Source organism: Capra hircus, chromosome 6 (assembly GCF_001704415.2).
Source record: "Capra hircus breed San Clemente chromosome 6, ASM170441v1, whole genome shotgun sequence".
Classification (NCBI taxonomy): domain Eukaryota; kingdom Metazoa; phylum Chordata; class Mammalia; order Artiodactyla; family Bovidae; genus Capra; species Capra hircus.
Genome location: NC_030813.1, coordinates 24046350 through 24065300, shown reverse-complemented (window position 1 = coordinate 24065300; position 18951 = coordinate 24046350).

Genomic DNA, 18951 nt, shown 5'->3' with positions numbered 1-18951 from the left:
ACGCACTTTAATGGGTTAAAATTTGGATAATAATATAATCATTGCTTCTAGAGGAAGCATCAGGCATGCTCATGAATTATTTAGTTTTATAATTTCAGCTTCTTTTGCCTGCATATGTGTGCCAGAAAAAAAATACCCATTTAGGCTGATGCTGGCTAGATTCCTTTTTTTTTGATTCTCACTTGAGAGTGTGGACTACTTCAGCAGGATTTGGATCAATGTACAAGTAATTTGAGTGGTCCTGTTGACTAGTCCCTTAGCCTGGTCTAGATGAGGTTAAAGATAGAGGAGAGTTGGGGTAACTAATAGATCTCCTTTTGCTGGGCTCCAGGGCCCTTTCATTATTCTTTCTTCCCAATGCCCAAAATCGCTTCTGATGACATACGAAGAATATCTGGATTCTCCCTGTTAAAATGGAGACTAGCAGGTTATACATAGTTCCTTATGTCCAACTGAAAAAGTTAAAGTGATGTCATCAGAATAGTAAGAATACATTCAAAAAAAAAAACATCATTCTGGAGATGAACAGATACTGCTTATCATTAATTGGGATCAATAATACTTCAAAATATATTCATTCAAAATTTATTCTTGACACTGTTCTGTTTATGTGGCCCAAATTATCTGTAGTAAATTATACAGACACACACAGAGGCTTCCCAGGTGACAGAGTGGTAAAGATTCAGCCTGCCAGTGCAGGACATGCAAGAGAAGCGGTTTCGATCCCTGGATGCAGACGATCTCCTGCAAAAGGAAGTGGCAAGCCACTCCAGGATTCTTGCTGCAAAGATTCCATGGACATTGGAATCTGGCAGGCTACCGTTCATGGGGTCATAGAGTTAACATGACTGAGCATGTGTGCTCATATATATATATATATATATTTTTTTTTTTCCTTCCCCAAACATTTCCCTCAGCAATAAACTTACTTAGGGAAAAGGACAGGCCAGGAGCAGACATGCCTGACTCTCCTTGGTGAGTTCCTCTTCTCACACTTCTCTTAAGAGCTCTCCCCATTGCCTTTCTCTCAATTTCACAGAGAAATTAAGATGAAGGAAGGCTTAATTTTCTTGCTGGGGAGAACAGTATTCGTGTTTTGTTTTGTTTTTATGTCTTTTTCATTTTTGCCTTGCCAGTCTGCTTGCGGGATCTTAGCTTCCCAATCAGGGATTGAACCCGTGTCCCCTGCAGTGGAAGCACAGAGTCCTAACTACTAGACTGCCAGGGAATTCCCTGGTGCTTGTGATTTTTATAAGTGTTGTGGTTATTGTTATTTAGTCACTCAGTCATGTCTGACTCATTTGCAACCACATGGATTGTAATCTACCAGGCTCCTCTGTCCATGGAATTCTCCAGACAAGAATACTGGAGTGTTAGCCAATCCCTTCTCCAAGAGATCTTCCCCATTCAGGAATTGAACCCGTGTTCCCTTCATTGCAGGCAGATTCTTTACCACTAAGCCACCAGGGAAGCTCCTTTTATAAGCGTACTTCTTACATAACATGCCTAGCGTTTTGCCCTTCAATATAAAGTGCATTTTAAAGAAAACTCCAGGGTCTGCTAAAGGTAAGTAAGGAAGCTCTACTCTTTGTCCACAGTCAGTACTGGCAGGGGTGATGCAGGTAAAGAAGAGACACTGAATTCCAGAAAATCGACTCTCCTTTCCCCTTTCCACACTCTGAGCACCTCTTGTACAGTAGCTCCCTATGACCAGGTGATGAGTGGCATGAGGATATAAGGCAGCTTCTAATGAATCCCAACCCCAGAAGCCCAGGTGCCTTCCTCCCTGCTGACAATCCTCAAATCCTCTTTCCAAATTGTAAAGTGTCTTCACAATGTGGGACATCTAACTCCCTCTCTACAGGTCCACCAGACACCTGGGATTAAGATCAGCTCTACCATGGGGCCTCAAGATAAAATGACTCCTTGAACTGAAATAATGGATTTAAGGGACTGATGCAGAGCACAGCTCCATTGAAATCCCTGGTGACACATTTACAGAACCAGGTCTGGCTGGCAACAAGGTGAAAGAAACAGTAACTCTAATTGCAGCCAGCAAAATGAACAAGCTGATTGGCTGAATGCCGGCCAAATGGTTACCATTAAAAATAACACAGCGCTGCTGCCAAAATGGGGTGTGGGGACCAACTGCCAGAGGTAACCGTTACATAAGCCAGAGCTCGCCCAGCCAATTAGCCAGAAGCCAGGACTACATCTCTGCTGGCCATACTTCATCTGATAGGGTACTTGCAAACTCTTCAGCTGTTTAAGGACTGTACCAGAAGAAATAATTTCTTCTGTGGGAAAAGAGAACTCACCTCCAGGCGAAGGAAAATTAGGGGGTTATCTTCTTGGGATGGTGAATCGGCACATCAGTTGATAGTATAATAGTTTCAGCAAGAAAGTAAAAGAATCTCAGAGAACTCAGGCAAATGACCTTTTAAAAATTGCTGCAGGTTTTTCAGAAGAGCAAGAGTAGTAAAAGCAAAGAAATGTGCCTTGGCTTGCAAAAAAGAAAGGAAGGAAAGAAAGGCCCATCGAATTACCTCATTTTCTTTATTTAAAGATGCTTACTACTCTGATTAGCTGTGAGCTTAGCTGTGGTTCCCTGAGGACTGTCCTCCACAAGCAAAATGAAGAGAAGCATCATCCAGGTAAATCAAAAAAGGCCTTTCCTTTATAGTGAAGCCCTGGAAAATATGGATGTATGGATGTAATTACCCAAGTGAGAACTCCTGTGCTCATCACCTGTCACTGCTCAATCCACCCGTAATATTTATGGAGCTGTGACACCAGCTTGGTGCTCTCCTCATTTCCTTCCTGATTCCCAGCCACAGGCTCCCTATAAGAAATCTATTTCCTTTCCCCAGGATCATTACCTACCCACCCCCCCCCCCACATACACGCACATTATTGCATCCATAATCTACTCAACAGCCACCTATCTAAGTTCTTCTAGTATACAAATTCAATCTTGCCATTCACCTGTCCAGAATTGTTGAGGACCACTCTGTTACCTTTGTTTGAAATCTGAGATTGATACAGTGAACTCCATCTATTTTATAAGCCCTGCGTGTGTGCTCTCTCGCTTCGGTCGTGTCTGACTCTTTGCAGCTCTATGGATTGTAGCCTGCCAGGCTCCTCTGTCCATGGGATTCTCCAGGCAAGAATCCTGAAGTGGGTTTCCATGCCCTCCTCCAGGGGATCTTCACAACCCAGGGATCCAACCCATGTCTCCTGTGGCCCCTGCATTGCAGGTGGATTATTTACTACTGCATCTCCTGGGAAGCCCTTTTTAAGATTTATCACTATTCATCACCACAACTTTATAGTCCAGACAGAAGGTAATCAGTGACAGTGGTTCTCATCATGAGCAGCACATTCTAATGACACAGGGAGCTTCTAAAAATCCCAGTGCCCAGATAGTGATAGAATACCATACCAATAAAGTCTGTAAGAATGAAACTCAAGCATCAATAATATTTTTTCCTGCCATTACAAGTTTGAGAACCTGTGCATTATACCACTGTTACAGACTGAATGTTTGCCTCTGTCTTCCCCCAAATTCATATGTTGAAATCCTAACTCCCAATATGATGGTTTTTAGGAGGTCAGCCTTTGGGAGGTGATTATGTCATGAGGAAGGGCAGAGTCCTTGTGGATGGGTTTAGTACATTATAAAAGAGACCCCAGGGGGATCACCAGATCTCTTTGTGTCAAGTAGAGACACATCAAGATGTCAGCAGTCTGCAAACTGGGTGAGGGTTCTCACCAGACTCCAACCCTGCTGGCACCCTCGTCTGAGACTTCTAGCCTCCAGAACTGTGGGACATAAGTTTCCTCTATAAGGTACTCCCCTACGGGATTTGTGACATAGCAGTCCTAACTGAAACAACCACCGATTATGCTTTTGCACATGCTTTTACTTAGGGGGAAGATATGCTATTTTGTTCTTTCTTTCCCCTGCTGCTCTGGTAGGGCATAGGTAACTGATCTTCTCCTGTAGCCCCATAATAACCCCCTTTAGTTTTCCCATGGCAGCATAAGCATGCCTTCATCCTGGTTCTGGAAATCTCTCTTTTCCTTGTGAACTAGATATGGAAATCCTTCCAGAGAGGAATTGTGTTTCCTGGGTCTTTGGATCTACAGTGTCTGTTGAATGAGAGCAGATGCTCACTTATACCAAGCATGGACTTGGTCCTTCAGGCTCTTTTTCCTGCTTCTAGAAAGCTTACAAAAACCACACAGAGTTCCAAATGTTAGGAGGTAATAAAGTGAATGGAGAAGGAAGACATCTTGAAGGTAAGGGGTCACAGCTCCATCAGGACACTGGTGGCACTTAGGGTGGTTTACTCTCCGTTGTTTTGATAATTTCCTTGATGAAAGATTTAAAAATGGAATTTTGATAACTTCCTTGTTGAAAGATTTCAAAATGGTATTCTCAAGGATTTGATCCAGAACTTGTAGGCTCATAAGCAGTTTGATTTCATGGCCTTTACTCAATTGGATTTTGCTTTTTAATGCATTTTGGCAAGGTATGCTCCACAATGCATGAGGCAGGAAGGACATTTAGATAAGTGCCAACTGAGGCTTCGGTTTCCATTAAGAGATTCAGAACTCTTCCAGACAAAAAAGGGCTCCTGGACACGGCACAAGAAGGACGTTGTGAGAAGAGATCCAATAAGCAACAAGGATACAAACATGAAAGTAATTCTTTGCTGGAAAGACATTTTAAAATCCCGAGATCTGCAGGCCAGGGCCTGCCACTGGAATTGGCAAAAGAAGAAGAAACAACTGACTTTCCCTTTGGCTTTTGCCACAAGTACAATTGCTTTGTGATTCTTGCCCGAAGTCTCTAAATGGGATGCTTGGTGTGGATTCCAAAGCTCTTGCCTTCTGATGCTAGTGTGCAAGACCCAACTCACTTTTTTCCCTCTCTTTCCAATGGAAAGCGTTTTAGAAAATAGGCTTCTTTGAACAGTATGTTGAAAATCAAGTTTATTTTCCAACATAGGTAGTGACTTGATCGTTTTTGCTTAAGAAAGCCGCAGGGATATATAAAGACCAAGCTCGAGGTACAAAAAACCATTACAGAGCAATATTTTTCCTTTCTCTTTTCTCTGTCCCTTTTGGAATTCTCCTAATGATTCTTTTGAAAGAATTTTTACATTTTTTATGATATTGAGCTTTTTAACGTTAGATGGCTTCCTTGGTGGCTCAGACAGTAAAGAATTTGCCTACAGTACAGGAGACCCAGATTCTATCCCTGGGTTGGGAAGACCTCCTAGAGAAAGGAATGGCAACCCACCCCTGTATTCTTGCCTGGAGCATTCTATGGATAGAGGAGCCTGGTGGGCTACAGTCCAGGAGGCCATATTTTTCAGGAGCAAATACAGCAAGGCACAAGATTTGTTTTTAAAGAACTTGTATTCTAATGCAGGCAGCTTTCGGTAATCACCTAGATCTCAAGACAGAGAAGAAAATTGAGAGAATATGGGTTAGTGTAGTAAATGTTTGGCACAGAATCGGCATCTTGTAAAATTCTTAATCATTAAGTTAATACTTTGTCTCTACTAATTCTTTGGATATGATGATGTTGAATCATAAAGCTGCCATTTATATCAGCTGACAGCTGATATAAAGCTGTCATTTCTATAGGTTAAAACCTGTTAGATACCAGCAATTACATATAGTTCACTCTAATACTAAACTGATTCCAAAGTAATCGGAGAGATGGGGCATCTAATTAGAGAGATGGCACCTCTTTGAATTTCAACTTTAAATTTCAACCTCCTTCTTAACGTTAAAAAGCTATAGACAGTTAACCTTTGGAGAGTACTTCTTATGGGTTCAGCGTTATATTAAATGACTTGAATGAAGTCTCATTTCATGCTTAGAACCATTCTGTTAGGTTAGTATTATGATTACCTCCAATTTACAGATTTAAAAAATGAGGCTTATAGAATGTAATTGTCCAAGGGCACCTATCTTGTAAATCGCAAGATTTAAGCTGGGGCTTAAAACAATTCTGACTGACACCCAGCTCCTGCTTCAAACCCTATGCAGGAGCCAACTGGGCCATTTCCAAGGATCTATTCAGAAGGAGGACAAAGAGGTAAGGAAATGAAATAAACGTATGATAGTTCACCTTGGGATGAGTGCTGTGGGGTTGAGAGAAACACTTTGATTGGCTGCATGATTTGGGAGAGAGGTGGTGGTAAAAGGCGACAGCCCCCAGGAGATGTGAGTGCTCACGAGAGAGCAGTCACTCAGGCAGTGTGATGGTACCAGGACAGGATGTGTTTGTCACTGTGGCTACTGCTTCATATGGTCTGAAGTGAGTTATCACTGGGTTATTGTCCTCCATTCTCAAGTTTTCCCAAGTTTCTCCAAATGGATTCCTCAGTTCCATGACTCACCAAAGGCTTTTTGTTTGAACCAATATTAAACCTTGGGGTGTGACAAACGGCCTTGCCAATCCCTTGGTCAGTGTGTATGCAGTTCATTATTTTGTGCTCTTTTTATACTGCATACTCTTCAAATAGTTGGTCGAGTCACATACTTTATGCAAATACTTCAGTGGGAAAAAAAAAAAAAAAGCACATTTTGGAAGGGGGCACATTTGGTGATCAAATAACTAAAAGCATATTGTGGCAAAAGATCCAAAAGCATTAAAAACATCCCCAAACACTTCTCAGCCAGTTTTATTTTTCCACCACTTGTAAGCCACTAACTCTGCCTCTTGGTTGCGTGAGGATTTAAGTAACTTTCCAACTCAGAAACTACCATGGCTTCCCAAAGCACAAACATCCAGACTTTTAACAGGAAGTTGCAGCAAGAGGCAGGCTTGTCTCCAAAACTGTCCGTTATGAACAAGCCTCAGAACCTTTGATCTTAATTAGCTAAACAAGCTCCTAGGGCTTTATTGGCAGTGCCAGTTCGGTTAATTTGACTTAGTCACATTTTTCCCATTTGGTACACAGTTTGGGTCATAATATTAACTTAAGAAGATGACAAAGATATGCAAAGATATTTTATCAGGAAAAATAATACTAGAGCATATAAACATCATTTCTTGTGACCTAAAACTTGAAATGTCCAGTGTGCCTTACCTGGTAAGCTCTAGCTCTTACATCTCATTCGATTCTTATCCCCATGTATTTAACAAATACAACAACCATACATGAGCACCAACCAATCAGAACAGACTTTGTAATAACTAGCTTCTGCCTACCCCTTTGCGCCATTGGAATATGTGCCTTGATATTTAAGGTTGATTTATTCAAGCAGAAAGGTATAAACCCACAAGCAAGACAGGTTTAGAGTTTTCTTTTCATCTGTTATTAACTCCTAGAGATTTGATGGGTAACTTCAAAACAAAATGGATTGAATGCCCAGACATCTGCACACAGCTCTTCCTTTGGTTTCTTCTTTTGTTCAAATCCTGCATTTGCAAAGAAATCACTGTATAGGGCTGTGTGCATAGAACTCCATAAACTCTGTATTGGTTGATTTAGGGGGTTACAATGGTAACTATTTCCATACTTTGTTTTCACTTTCTGTGTTGATTTTAGAGATTAATCCCCATGATTCCTCTGAAGAGAGGAGCTAATGGATCCTCAAAGGAATTAAAAAGCATTCAGTCTGAACCACAATGCTAGGCCATAAGCAACTTTTCTTCATAATTAGTCTTTGTTTAGAATGTGATGTTCTGTCTCCAGATATTTATGTGACAGCCATTTAGACTATTTGTTCCTCTTTAATACAGTGAGGGAAATTCTTTTTTAATAGCAACTCCTACTCATCCCAACTCCCTCTCATTTTGTGATAGCCTTTTACATGGCAGGCAGCAGAGAAAGCTCCTAAGACTTCTCAGTCTTTCTTGGGTAAGGAGGTCAAGTTGCTCTTCCTTTTATCTTTTACCTAAATGTGGATCAAAATAAAGCCAAATGATCCTCAGGGACAGGACTGGCTAGCAGCTTCCTCATTTTCTTTTTCCTCCTCATTTATGTACCTGGCTCAATGAAGGTAGGTTGTGAAAATGCTATTCAGTTCAGTTCAGTTCCGTCGCTCAGTCGTGTCCGACTCTTTGCGACCCCATGAATTGCAGCACATCAGGCCTCCCTGTCCATCACCAACTCTCAGAGTTCACTCAGACTCACATCCATTGAGTCCGTGATGCCATCCAGCCATCTCATCCTCTGTCGTCCCCTTCTCCTCCTGCCCCCAATCCCTCCCAGCATCAGAGTCTTTTCCAATGAGTTGACTCTTCACATGAGGTGGCCAAAGTACTGGAGTTTCAGCTTTAGCATCATTCCTTCCGAAGAACACCCAGGGCTGATCTCCTTTAGAATGTACTGGTTGGATCTCCTTGCAGTCCAAGGGACTCTCAAAAGTCTTCTCCAACACCACAGTTCAAAAGCATCAAAAATGCTATTAGACTGGTAGAAAGGGTCCCCACCAGCTCCAAGGAGAAAACCGTACAGTGATGGACCATGTGCTCTCAGAAAGAGAGAATGAACTGGCACCCAGACGTCCAGAAGTGTCACATACTATGTGGGATGCTGCAAACTGGAAAGGTTTGGAATGTTCTAGATTTGATCATTAAAAATGCCATGATCACACAAGTTTCTACTCCAATATACGTTTACCTACAAAAATATTTTCTATTATTTCCATGGAAAAAAGTTGGTTTACCATGGAGCATAATGTAGTTTACATAAGAAAGAAATGAATATTGGGAATGAATAAATGGAAAGATAAAACCAAAAAAAGAAAAAATCACTTGTAAGGGAAGGGAGGAAATGGGGTGAAGGATCAAGTATAGTCATAGATTTCTTTGAATATAGTTTGTAAATTTGACTTTTGAATTTTTGCAGAATTATAAACAAAATTTTGGTCTAAAAATCAAAAGCAATATTAAAACAAACAAAATTAAGCATTTTTCAAGTTAATAGCATAACTGCATGGAAGGAGTTATTTCAATCAACTTCACAACAGAATAAATTGATTGTAAGTTCCTAACAAAATATGTCATAAGACAAAAAGAATTACGTGAAACAAAATAATAAATCTTAAAATATTTTCAGTAACCACATTGTTGGAGATAGTATTGGTATTTTTGTTCTAAGATTTTTTGCACATGAATTGTGGGATAAATCAAACAAGTAATTACATGGGTTCATTGGGAACCGGGATTTTCTGTGTGGGAGAAAAAAGAAACAGATGGAAGATAAAGCTAAGTGAAAACAGTGTAATCCTGAATTTAAATGAAAATTACCAGCAGAAACTTACAAATAGGTTATCTTTGGAAAAGAAGCAACTTTCCCAACCACGCACATTGAATAGGTCTGGAAAGAGCTTATCCCAAATCAATGTGCTCCATATTGCCCATATTCTCAAAATCTCACTGAAGTAAAACAGGGCTTCAGTATTACAGGCCTACAGCAGGAAAAGTACTGATAAGCCTGGAATATCTTGTCATATAGGACAGCAAAGAAGCACTCAAAGGCTTCAATGATTGTACTAACAGGTCTCAGGCAAAATGATGGGTTAGAACCTGGACATATAGGCTCATTAGAACTGATTGTTAAACATCCAGAATTTTCTGACTCTGTTGTTAAAGTGTTAGTTGTTTGAGATCAGCCATGTAGGGAGAATTTACACCAAGGAAACTGGCAAATGTTACATATTACAACCTTTTTCTCACCTTTCCTTGAGAGCCTCTTTACCAGCAAAGTACTACATGGAAGTCAATTTGAGGAGGCTATGACTGACAAAGGGGAGACATTTTGAGAAGAATTAGTACAATGGGCTGAAATGGATCAAATATAATTAAATCTATGTGTTCATAAAGGTATCATCCCCCTCTCCATACACATATAATTTCACTGGTCACATATGAGGTAATCAAACTTCTAATTTAAAAACTGGTAGAGAAGGGGAAAGGATCAAGTGTTTTTCTCATCTTTTCTATACAAAATATCAGGGGAAACAGGGTTGATAGGGAAGGCTTCTTTTTCTAAATCTATGCCAGAAGATAAATGATGAAAGAATGACAGATTATCACAATTTATAAATCTAATTAATGCATGAATCTTAGCAAAAAACAATAATATCTGCTAACATGACCAAATGGAAGAGAATCAGATCTTTGCTTATCTGCAAAACACCATCCATGAAATAATCTTGCTGTTCTCGCTCCTGACTGCTCCACCCCCAAAATAAACCTCTATAGCTAATTACCATTTAAAAGAAATACAAGGAAAGAAGGAATAAGTTAATGAAAGCTGTGCAATTGGGAAAATTAATACTATTGGAAACTGCAGGACACATCTGCAATTTCTTCAAAAAATTGCAAATAAATATAAAAAGATAGGAAAGGGGATAGAGAGAAAGAATATATATATATATATATATATGCAGAGACTTATGAAAAAACAGTCAATTGCAATGTATGAAATTTACTTCAATCTTGAGTCCAACAAACTGTGAGGGAAAAAAATAAAACATCTTCAAGTTGACAATCAAGGAAATTTGAACAATGACTAAACGTTTAAAGTTATTGAGCAACCGTTAAATTTTAAAGTAGAATAAAGGCTTTCCAGGTGGTGCTAGTGGTAACATCCCTGCCAGTGTAGAAGACATGGAGACAAGAGTTTGATCCCTGGCTAGGGAAGATCCCCTGCAGAAAGGCATGGCAACTCACTCCTGTATTCTTGTCTGGAGAATCCCATGGACAGAGGAGCCTGGAGGGCTACAGTCCATAGGATCGCAGAGTCGGATGCAACTGAAGTAACTTAGCACGTAAAATAATGTCATCATGGCTATGTTTTCAAAATCAACTCCTATTTTAGGGATACTTGCTGAAATATTTATGGATGAAATGACATATCTGGAGTTTGTTTTCAGTACAAGTCTGTGCCTAATCGCTCAGTCGTGTCTACTCTTTTCAACCCTTTGGAATGTAGCCCACCATGCTCTTCTGTCCATGGAATTTTTCCAGGCAAGAATACTGGAATGGGCTGCCATTTCCTACTCCAAGGGATCTTTCTGACTCAGGGATCAAACCCAGGTCTTCTGTGTCTCCTGCACTGCAGGTGATTCTTTACTCACTGAGCCATCTGGGAAGCCTCAGATTGAATGAGTGGGTGAGGATAAAGGTAGCTAGGGGTGTAGAACTCAACTATTTCAAGAGTAATTCACCGGCCACTGAATCTATATCTTCTAGGAGTTTATTAGAAATGGAAAATCTCAGACCAAAGCATGAATATTTAAAAAAATACATTTGAATGTGCAGGTTGACTCTTAAGCTCATTGTATTTTCAGAAGCTCAAGTTTCATGAAGAACAGCTAGCTGTTGTTTAAGATGGGTGAGCGCTACCTTTAGATACTATCCCCTATGTATTTGTATGTAATTGAAATGTATATATAAAATGTATTCTGGAGGAAAAAAGGCAAATGAGAGAGAAGGGTGATGAGTACCAATTACTCAAAAGTAGAACTTCTGTTTCCCTTTTCACCTCACTTTCCCTAACTTAGCTCCCAGGCTGATCCACACCATGTTCCCTAACTGGCCTTGAGGTGTCCTCATGGGGCACGCTTCAAACACTCTGAGGTTCAGAGCCGTTTCTATTGAGTTCCAGATACTAAACCACAACATGCACAGATAGTCCTCACAGGAGGAAAGCTTTCTTTGCTTCTAGACCCCAAATTGCTTCTCTGCAGACTGCATTTGAGGCTCTCCAGGGGAGCTGAGTGGGTGGTAATGCCCTCTGCCAGGTATGATTGGTACAACTCATGAAGAGAGTGAAGTTTTCCAACTGGTTCCTTGCCATGGCCCAGTTGCACTTGTTACAAAGATTATATTATTTCTTCAGTGGTTTTCAAAAGTATGTTAGTACCATTATGAAAGCAACAAAGGGGAGTGGAGAAGGAAGAACTCTGGGCACATGAATGGAGTGTTGCATTTTCCATTGGTCAAATACAAAATAAGAGTGAGATTTGGGGGATCAGCTGGACTAGAGGAGAGCTTAGGAAATGATCATTTTGTCTGTGTTTTCCCTCTTCTACTAGGCAAGTTTCTTTTAACACACAGATGCATTTTCACCATGGTTTAAAAAAACCTACACAACTTAATACATTTATACATTGACCCAACTCATTTTCAGTCTCCTTTTGTTTTTTTCCTAACTTATACAAATAATGGCCAAGTAATTCAGAATGAAAGGTCTCTTGGGACTCACTCTACCCCCAAATTTTATAACTAAAGCACTTAGACAAATTCTATTCTGTATTTGAAAACAGCAATAGTGTTCTTTTAAATATTTGGAACAAAGTAAATTTTAGTAGTAATCAAGTATGTGCAAAAGAAAATAATAAAGTGTCACCTTCACCTTTAGATTGATGAGTGCTACGCCAACCAGTCCATCCTAAAGGAGATCAGTCCTGGGTGTTCACTGGAAGGACTGATGCTGAAGCTGAAACTCTAATACTTTGCCACCTCATGCGAAGAGTTGACTCATTGGAAAAGACCCTGATGCTGGGAGGGATTGGGGGCAGGAGGAGAAGGGGATGACAGAGGATGAGATGGCTGGATGGTACCACTGACTCGATGCACATGAGTTTGAGTGAACTCCAGGAGTTGGTGATGGACAGGGAGACCTGGCATGCTGTGATTCACGGGGTCGCAAAGAGCTGGACATGACTGAGTGACTGATCTGGACTGAACACATGGATGAGGAAAAGCCAGCAGACCCCGGTGGTTCTGTTAAGAGAGTAATGGGGGAATCTTACTAGACAAAAATTAGTATTATGGATCAATAGTAGTAGTATAAGAATTCATGCTTTCAAACTGTGGTGCTGGGGAAGACTCTTGAGAGTCCCTTGAACTGCAAGGAGATCAAGTCAGTCAATCCTAAAGGAAATCAACCCTGAATATTCACTGGAAGGACTGATGCTGAAGCTGAAGCTCCAATACTTTGGCCACCTGATGCAAAGAGCCAACTTATTGGAAAAGACCCTGATACTGGGAAAGAGTGAAGGCAGAAAGAGAAGGGGAAGACAGAGGATGAGATGGTTAGATAGCATCACCAACTCAATGGACATGAATTTGAGCAAACTCCAGGTGATAGTAGAGGACGGAGGAGCCTGGCTTGCTACATTCCATGAGGGTTGTAAAGAGTCAGATCCGACTTAGTGGCTGAACAACAACAATAATCAGTAGCCTTAAAAAAAAAAAAAAAAAAACAGATTTATTGAAGTGTAACTAACATAAAATAAACTGCTCATATTTTAAATATACCATTTGTGGCTCAGCTGCTAAAGAATCTGCCTACAATGCAGGGGACCTGTGTTTGATCCCTGGGTTGGGAAGATCCCCTGGAGAAGGGAAAGGCTACCCACTCCAGTGTTCTGGCCTGGAGAATTCCATGGGCTAGTTCATGGGGTCACAAAGAATCAGATATGACTGAACAACTTTCATATATCATATAACATATGTTTATATTGATACCACTGACACCATCATCCTTATCAAAATAATAAGCATATTCAGCATGCCTCAAAGTCCCTTATACCCCTTAATAACCTCACTTTGATGATCATCCCTGACACTCCCTATGTCCACAAACATGACCTAGTATGTGATTGGAATGAAACCATACAGAATATATTCTTTTGTCTAGCCTCTTTCATTTAGAATAATTACTTTAATATTTATCTATGTTGTAGCACGTGTCCATAGTTCATTCTGTTTGAATGATGACTAACTGCTATGGACTAAACGTTTGTGTCTCCCCTGTCTGCCAATTCACATATTGAAGTCCTAATATGACTGTGATGGTATTTGGAAGTGAGGCATTTGGGAGGTAACTGCACCATGATAAAGGAGCCTTCATGATGGGATTAGCAGCCTTATAAGAAGAGGAAGAAACCCAGCCCTCTCTCTCCACCCAGAGAAGATACAGTGAGAAGATGGTTGTTTGAAAACCAGGGATTGTATCTTTGACAAGATTACAGCTATGTGGGTGTACTAGCAGCCTCCAGATCTGTGTAAAATAAATATTTGTTAAAGCCCACCCCCGACCCCCCAGTCTATGGTATTCTCGTACAGCAGCCCTAACTAAGACATTAGGATTCCACGGTATGGACATGCCACTGTTTATCTGCTGCTGCTGCTGCTAAGTCACTTCAGTCGTGTCCAACTCTGTGCGACCCCATAGACGGCAGCCCACCAGGCTCCCCCGTCCCTGGGATTCTCCACTCAAGAACACTGGAGTGGGTTGCTATTTCCTTCTGCAATGCATGAAGGAGTCGTGTCTGACTCCTAGCGACCCCATGGACTGCAGCCTACCAGGCTCCTCCGTCCATGGGATTTTCCAGGCAAGAGTACTGGATTGGGGTGCCATTGCCTTCTATGTGCCCATAAATAGAAATTTGGGTAGTTTCAGGGATTTGGCTGTTACAAACACAACTCTATGAATGTGCATGTACTAGTCTTTGTGTGGACATATGCTTTTTTTCCCCCGCCCTGGGCAAATACCTAGGCTGGATAATACGACAGGAAGAACATTTTAAGTAACATTGCCAAACTTTTCCATGATAATTGTACTATTTACATTCCCACAAACTATGTATGAGAATTCTAATTCTTCAACACCTTGGTCATAACTTGGTTTTAACAATCTTTTTATTTTTTGCCATTCTAGTGGATGTATAGTGGTATCTTGTGGTTTTAGTTTGCATTTCTTTAAATATTTGTGATGCTGAGCCTCTTTCCTTTCATTTGCCATCTTTATATCTTTTACTGGTAAATAGACAATTTAAGTCTTTTGCCCTCTTTTTAAAAAGTTTTGGATATTTTTAATCATTAAGTTTTTACAGATTTTTATATATTCTTGGTCTAAGTCCAAGATTTGGCATCTTGGTATAAGTCCAAATATGATTTGCAAATATTTTTTCACAATCTGTAGCATGTCTTTCACACCTAATAATATCTTACAAAGAGTAGAAGCTTTTCATTTTTATGAAGTCCATTTAATCAAATTGTTCTTTTATGAATCATTCTTTTTGGTATATTATCAAAGAAATAAATTTTAAAGTTTTAGGTATACATTTAAGTCTACAGTCTATTTTAAGTGTGTGTGTGTATGTGCGTTTCAAGGTATGGGTCAAGTTCACTTATTATAATAACCATTATACTAGGATAATCTGTGAAAATATTTTTTACCACTGAATTACATTGAGAAAAACAGTTGTTCATATAGCCATGTATGTTTGGATCTATTTGAGTACTCTCTCTTCTGTTTCATCATTTTGATTTCTGTAGCTATATGAGTCTTGAAATCAGGTGGTGTTAATACTCCCATTTTGTTCTTCCTCTTCAGAATTGTTTTAGCTCTTCTAGGTACTTTGCATTTCCATATGAATTTCATATGAATCAGTTTTTCAATATCTATAAAGAGTCAGCAGAAGTTTGAGTGGAATTGTATTGAATCTATATGTAGTAATATGGGGATAATTGGCATCTTATCGATACCGAATCTTCTCCCCATAAACATAGAATGATGCAGCTTGCTGTATTATGAGGAATAAAATTCTTTGTCTCTGAGGAATCTTGTATCTTCTGCCAGCAGCCATGAAACTGTGGAAGTCTAACTTATTAACTTGCAAACACAGTAAAAGCTCAGACCATTCCTAATTCTTGATAACTGTTTCTGAGGCTCTTCATTCCTTTATGTTGATCCAGATTTTCATCTGGTATCATTTTCCTTCCGCCTGAAGGACTTCCTTTACGATTTCTTGGAGTGTGGGACTCTATGTGATAGATTCTTCCAGTCTCTATATGTTTGGGAAATTATTTTTTTCTGCCTTCCTTTCTGAAGCTTATGTTTGCTGAGTATAGATTCTAGGGATGCAGTTTTCTTCCTTTTTTTAAATTTCAGTACTTTAAAAGCATTATTCCACTGTCCTCTTATCTGTAGTGATTCCTATGAGGCATCTGTTACAGTATTTTTTCTATGTGTAATGTGGCTGCTTTTGAGATTTTTCTCTTTATAATTGATTACGAGCAATTTGATTATGATACATCCTAATGTCCTTTTAATTATGACTTTTGTGCTATGGATTAAGCTTCTTGCACGCATGCATATGTGCTCAATCACTTCAGTAGTCTTCGACTCTGTGACTCTATGGACTGTAATCTGCTTGTCCATGGGATTCTCCAGGCAAGAATACTGGAGTGAGTTGCCATGCCCTCCTCCAGGGGATCTTCCCAACCCAGAGATTAAAACCACATTTCCTGCATTGGCAGGTGGGTTCTTTACCCACCAAGCCACTGGGGAAGCCCAGCTTCTTGCATATACAGGTTTATAATTTCCATCAAATTGGGAATTTTTGAATCATTATTTTTCATTTATTTTTACTTTCCTTCACTCCTCTTTCCTTTTCCTATGTGGACTCTAACTGTGCATTAATAACCTCAGATATGCAGATGACACCACCCTCATGGCAGAAAGTGAAGAAGAACTAAAGAGCCTCTTGATGAAAGTGAAAGAGGAGACTGAAAAAGTTGGCTTAAAGCTCAACATTCAGAAAACTAAGATCATGGCATCCGGTCCCATCAGTTCATGGGCAATAGATGGGGAAACAGTGGAAACAGTGGCTGACTTTATTTTCTTGGGCTCCAAAATCACTGCAGATGGTGACTGCAGCCAGGAAATTAAAAGACACTTACTCCTTGGAAGGAAAGTTATGACCAACCTAGATAGCATATTCAAAAGCAGAGACACTACTTTGCCAACAAAGGTCCATCTAGTCAAGGCTATGGTTTTTCCAGTAGTCATGTATGAATGTGAGAATTGGACTGTGAAGAAAGCTGAGTGCTGAAGAACTGATGCTTTTGAACTGTGGTGTTGGAGAAGACTCCTGAGAGTCCCTTGGACTGCAAGGAGATCCAACCAGTCCATCCTAAAGGAGACCAGTCCTGGGTGTTCATTGGAAAGACTGATGTTGAAGCTGAAATTCCAATACTTTGGCCACCTGATGGGAAGAATTGACGAATTTGAAAAGACCCTGATGCTGGGAAAGATTGAAGGCAGGAGGAGAAGGGGATGACAGAGGATGAGATGGTTGAATAGCATCACCGACTCAACAGACATGAGTTTGAGTAAACTCTGGCAGCTGGTGATAGACAGGAAGGTCTGGTGTGCTGCAGTTCGTGGGGTCTCAAAGAGTCAGAAATGACTGAGCGACTGAACTGAACTGAACTGAACTGAACTGAACTAAGTATATATTAATCCTCTAGAGTTAACCCACAGCTCACAGCTTTTCTTTTTCAAATTATTTTATTTTGGCTAATTTCTATTATTATGACTTCAGGGTAACTAATATTTTCTTCTATGGTGTGTAATTTCTCATTAATTTTATTTAGTATTCAGTGTATTTTTTTCATCTTATACATTGTAGTTTCCATTTGCAGAGCTTTCAGTCTTCTTCTTTTTTTTTAGCATCTTCTAAGTCTTGATTTAATTTTGGACATCTGGAATTAGGACCAGGACTAGGGTGAGACATAAGACATGTCTGGGACACAATTTTAGGAAGGCACTCGCCCTCAGGGATACGCAAGTGCTAAACTCACTCTATTTGGAATACCATCATAATAATTATTTTAATGTCCTTATCTGTGGATTCTCCTATTTGTTTCAGCTCTGTGTCTGTTTTAATTGACTGATTGAATAATTAATCCATTTCCTTTTTGTAGGTCATAAAAAGAAATCTGTAAGGTTGTATAGCAAAAATCTGTTTCTCTCTTTTGAGCAGTCATATTTCTTAATCTCATTTGTTTATATTTCTACCCTTATTTCATCAGTCACATATTTCTTATGTAGTTATATATCATGCAATATCTGTTAAAATTTAATTTTGAAAAAGTGTCTTAAAATTATGGAGAAGTCATAAAAATAATACAATATACTCCAAAATAGCCTTCACCTTAATTTCCAATCCTTAAAGTTTTTCCACAGAAAGTAAGTTGCAAACGTAATTGTGAACTTATTTTAATCATACTGACATGTATAAAAAGAATAATATATCAAATGCCTATGAACATGGCCTCCAAAGCATGGGCTATTGCCCTCATCTATACCACTTATTAATTCTGCAAATTCTTGCTACTGACCAAAAAAGATCTAAGGTGAAGTGTGGAGTGATGAAAGTAACCTCATCGCCATTATTCAGGGAAAAACAGCATTAAACTGTGCTGGGATAAGTTAGAACACACTATTCAAATACAAATGAGAGCATAACTCTTGTAGATAAAAATAGTCCCTGTTTGTTCCTTTGGCAAGGTCTATGCGATCAATCTGTTTGCTTCCATCTGTAACTTCATGTGTTTCCTTTATCATATTGTCAACTCTTCTTCAAACAACATACGGCCTTGGGAATGTGGGGTTAAGACAGGGAGAAAAGGACCAAAGGGTCCATAAGGACCAAAATATTTAAACTGGATGTTGTCAGGGTATTTCCCCAGTTGGAAATGACTAATGGAGAGAAAACATGTGGGGGCTGGAACTCCTCCCCAGTCCAATTTCATAAGAACAGCTGAGCAGATTTAGAGTCTTCTGATATTTTTTTCTGGAAGCCTTGAATCCTGAAGCTTTTGTTCAGCATCAGGAAAGGCAGTCTTAGAATGTCACTAGGAGTTGATGCCTGGGGCCTCTGTCACAGCCCCGCAGCCCTGCCCTTCTGTTCCCTGCAGCCGCAGTAGACAGTCCTCTCTGCTCAGCGACTCACCTTAGTGTCAGTCCCCAAGCAGACGTCTTCCTGCATTCTGACCTGTATCCTTCTTGGACAAGGCAGGACATGAAAACAACATGAAACAGGCCATGCCAACATGAAAACATGGAGCAAGAGCCTGGGAGCGTTCATGTTTCCAGGGAACAACCCTCCACG